This window comes from Zeus faber (assembly GCF_960531495.2).
Source record: "Zeus faber genome assembly, chromosome: 9".
Lineage (NCBI taxonomy): Eukaryota > Metazoa > Chordata > Actinopteri > Zeiformes > Zeidae > Zeus > Zeus faber.
Genome location: NC_137197.1, coordinates 3,934,065 through 3,939,064, shown reverse-complemented (window position 1 = coordinate 3,939,064; position 5,000 = coordinate 3,934,065). Strand labels below are relative to the sequence as shown.

General features: G+C 41.8%; 1 protein-coding gene across 2 annotated transcripts in view; it reads right to left on the bottom strand.

The window, feature by feature from the left end:
• Window positions 1-5,000, bottom strand: part of tenm4 (teneurin transmembrane protein 4) — a gene marked incomplete at its 5' end in the record, with an annotated part of 153,900 nt that overhangs the window by 132,317 nt on the left and 16,583 nt on the right. The window lies entirely within an intron of this gene.

Sequence of the window (5,000 nt, the reverse complement as noted above, 5' to 3'; positions counted from 1 at the left end):
CGTCGGCGCATCCCCGGGGCTCTCTTTGTTCCGAGATGAAGAGCGGGTTCATATCCGCTCACCTCTCGGTGTTAACAACACGCCCGGGGCGCGGCGGGGTCCGCCACTGGGGCTCGGCCGCCCCGGCGTCGGTGTTTCGGCTCGATGGCGCGATGGAGTGGGAGGATGCTCTGTTTATCTCCTCCTCCGTCTGTCAGCACCCTACACGGTGCCGTGGAAACCTGCCCGATGAATGCACCCCACCCGCCCACCCACGCCCACGCACCCACCCACACTCCGCGCCCCCCCCCCCTCCCCGGCGGACGGCGGCGAGACTTTAAAGACGCGGTTCTGCTTTAAATGGATGTTTCCACTGTCGAACAACCGCCGTGGCCAGAATGACTAAGAACAACCCTCTGAAAGAAGAAAGAAAGAAAACAATAATACTAATAGCGGATAATTATCAGCTTTGACTCGGTCTGCAGCGGCTTCTCCACTTCTTCTCCCATCACACACAGAGGCTGGTGAATAAACACAATGTCATGAATAAATAATGGACGCCACAATCCTCTTAAGGTCCCCCAACAGTGAGAGGCAAAAGAAAAAAAAAGAAAAAAGACAAAAGTTTACTTTTGGTATTTGAGAGCAAGCGGAGCCTGAAATTGTAAGCGACTCATTAGGGATACATGTGGCTCGCCCCGGGCCTCGCTGAACAAAGATGGCACCGTCCCCACCCTGGAATTCCGCCGCAAATTCCCCGCCTGGCCTAATAAAATGCTAAAGTATACCCTGAAGAGAGAGATGCATTTCAAATCGGAGACGACAAAACATGCCGCCGTGAAAAAGTTACCAACAATAAAACGTTTATATGTCCCAAACTTTCCCTCCCTCCCTCCTTAAAAATGAAGTTTAAGCACCGAGAGTGCAAGACAGTTAAAAAGAGTATTTTAAATATATAACATATGCTTCCCATTTTAGGATATGCTATATTTATAAAAAAATATATAGTTTATATTTATATATAAAGATCTATTTTATATGTATATAAAGATATACTTTACATTTATATATAAAGATAAATGTTATATTTATATATATAAAGATCTATTTTATATGTATATAAAGATATACTTTACATTTATATAATTAAGATATACTTATATTTATATAGTTAAAGATATATTTTATATTTATATATAAAGATATACTTTATATTTATATATAAAGATATACTTTATATTTATATAAAGATATATTTTACATTTATATAATTAAGATATACTTTATATTATAAAGATAAAGATATATTTTATAGTTATATATAAACATAAACGTTATATTTATATATATAAAGAAATAGTTTATATTTATATATAAAGATATACTTTATATTTATATAAAGATATACTTTACATTTATATAATTAAGATATACTTTATATTTATAAAGATAAAGATATATTTTATAGTTATATATAAACATAAACGTTATATTTATATATATAAAGAAATATTCTATACTTATATATAAAGATAAACTTTATATTTATATATAGAGATGTACTTTATATTCATAGATAAAGATATACTTTATATTCATATACTGTATATTCATCTTAGAACTCAAATGATAAGTCATGTAATTGAATTTGTTGCAGAACCCCACTCACCAGACTCCAGAATGCTGTCCTCTGGCTCAGTCTGGTTAACAAGGAGGTTGTTTCCAGGCTGAATGGAGGCTGGTCCCGCACCCTTGAGCAAGGCGCTAAAGCCCAATCTGCTCCAAGGGCGCTGCGAGTCCAACGCTAACACACCTGCCTCAATACCTGGATGTGTTGGAGCGATATGCAGAACTGCAGAGAGACCCATGTCAAATTATTGTGAGTGTGAATGGAGGGCAAAATCATTTCATCGACAATTATACCGAAAGGGCAAACATCATTTGCATTGATTTGATGTTACAAATTTTGCAGCCATTCCAGGAATTTTCAAGCACTTTCAGAATAAGATGCCTGGAACGAGCTTTGCTATGCACGCGGGAGGTAGGTTTCACCTCTGCGTTTCCAAAAAACAAAAAAACAATCCAGGAGCTCCATATCTAACAATGTCATGATGTTATTATGTTTGTTTTTGTCAAGCATGCAAGATGTTTGCCACAAACAAATCAAACATTTAATTAAACCGCTTTACTGTTGCTCTGGGCTCGTCAATTACATTTAACCAGGGGCCACATCTCCTCTCTAAGGGGCCAAACAACTAACAATGTTTTTCCACAGAGTGATAGAAAATGTGTTTTACTAGAGACACAACCAAGCTGTCCTTGAAGCAAATATACTTTGAAATAAAATCCATAATAATTATGGATCGTAATTCACTCTTAACATACAATAGATTGAAAAAAAAATCTATAAAGAAAGCAAAAATCTATTATCAAAAGCAAAATTAAAAAAATACATATTTTGGTACCATGGAGAGGCTTGAGGACCGGCAGGAATGTCTATAGGGGCTGAACTCCAGAGCGTTCAGCAGCATTCTACAGCCTATGTCTGAGCACAAGATACTGTTTGAACACCGGCGGCAGAGGGAGAAACGACCGGGAAAGGGCGAGGCTGCGTGCAGCACCGGCCCAATGAAAGACGCTATACAAACACACAGAACCACGAGATACAGCACCATACCATAATACATGAACAAATCACACAGTCTGAGCCCAAAATACAATAATGAAAACAAATCATAAGCATCAAATCAGCAATGCAAATGATCTGATCTTGGCACTGAGCTTTAGAATGAAAATGTACTTGGGTGCAGCAGGAAATAAAAAGGCTTTTGTGCGTCGTTTTGCTGACTTTTATCTTTCGAGTCATCTGGGTCATCGCTCATGCTTAATCGCAAATAAACAAGCCTGAGAAAAAAAAGGGCACTTGCGTCTTCAAATTACGAGCTCATCTCCAATAACGACGCTATCTCAGTAATGGAAAACCTTTATACTTTGGGGATACCGGGGTCGTTTGCAGCTGCTCTCCCTGAAGCAGCGTTTGCGCTCCTGAGGACCGGGTGGGCAGACGCCGCCCTCGAGGCCATTCCGGCCACGCACTATGTGATTCCATTCGGAACCAACCCCCCAGACATGGGGCCCAGGGAACCACAATCGGTCAGATTTTTGTTTTTCCTAGAGTGACGTCGCGACTTCGACATCCTCCTGACCGGGGCCCCCTCGTCCGGAACCCGTCCGGTTTGACTCGGGCCGGGCGGGCTTTGACTCGCTTCGTTTCAGTCCATTTGCAAAAATGACGTCCACCGACGTGACGGCTCCGGCGCGGGTTGGTGCGACTGCCGGTACGGGCGCAGCGCTGCCAGGTCGTCGGCACCAGGGACGAGTCAGCACCGATACTCTACCACCCACTGCACCCGCTAGCAGCCAACCATCAGCCGGCTTAAATCAACCGCCCGGGCTGAAAATTCTCAGCGATTCACAAAAGCTCTCAAGCATTGAGGTTTGACGACAGCGGGGATGCGGCTTTCGGGATGCGGGCCATACATGCGGCGGCGATAAGACCAGCGTCCCCGACGTGACAGCGATACTCCGGGAGCCTCGGAAGGGGTTCGACAGAAACATTCAAAAGGCTTTGGTCCCATTTCCTGCAGCATGGGCACAATGTGAAATTCCACCGTGCTTAGCGGCTTTCACCGGGAGTTGGAAATAATCCAGAGAGGGCCTGAGCCATCCGGCGCGACAAGGTTTTGGAATCTGTCTTCACGTGCACGTGTGAAAATCGGAGGAAGTTACGGCGACATCAAGGTGTTAATGTTGTTACCACACGGCATAAAAACAAACCTCATGGGAATTTAAGATGAACTAAACACGAACCGTAAACCAGCAGCTGCTAGACCGGGTTTCTAATGCGATCGGAAGGAAATAAAGAAATTTGTGATCGGGAGAATCGGGAGAATGAGACATTCGGGAACAGTTTTTAAATCAATCCAAGTACTTTATCCAAACAATGTACGTACCGAAAGTATGATCATCATCCATCAAAATAAAAATAATACCGGACTTTGGATAAACAGTTTTCGACTGTATGTGCTCCAGCTGTGCTTGGGAACCAAAGCTTGGATTAGATACTCGTTACCGGGTCAGGAAAGCAATCTGGTACTGGAATTTCCTGGTGATGAGCCGATATGTGTTTTTCAATGGCCGATGCCGATATTTAGAGAGCGGGGCTGGGCTGATGTCATGTTGTTGTTGTTGTTGTTGTTGTTGTTGTTGTTTTGCATCAAAAAATACAACAATTTTATAATCATAACAAATGAGACCCAAAATTGCTGAACTTAAATGAACAATTATTTAACGCTAATGTTGTCTCTGCAGTGCGCTTTATTTTCATAAAACATGCATCAACTAAATAAATGTCCACAGGTAATAAAAATAAAAAAACGTTGTAAAAAAAAAAAAAAAAAAAGTATGAATGAAAGATAAATAAGTTTAAATTATAAAAAAAATAAAATAATAATAAGAATAGCCTGCATCATTTTAAAGTCTGGTCGTGAAGTGATGCCCTGCACGCCCTGCAAACGCCCTGTGTTATAAACAGAGACATGTAAGACTACTCTTGCATATTTAGTTCACCCTAAAATGTGCAGGTAGCATTTGAAAACTGTCGTTTAACTTCTGCTGCTCGACTTCAGGGAGTAAGGATCATTACGGAATTAACATTATCCACAGAGGAGCGACCGATCAATACTGACCCACAGACTATGGGGTAAGACGACTACATCTCTACCCAGTGTTTATGTGAAGATCAACTCTTAAGTCCGTGTTTTTTAAGGAAGGTGTCTCTCATGATTTGTCTATCACAGGACACTCCTGAATGACGCACATCAGAGGTGGAAGTGTGTATATATGCGATGCCGACTGAAAAAGAAGAAGGTTTACTCTGTATACCTGCGCATACCCTGCACCACACCGCTGCAGACGGGTTCCTTTTGGAACGGGACAGCTGGTCACGGAGGCGTTGCACT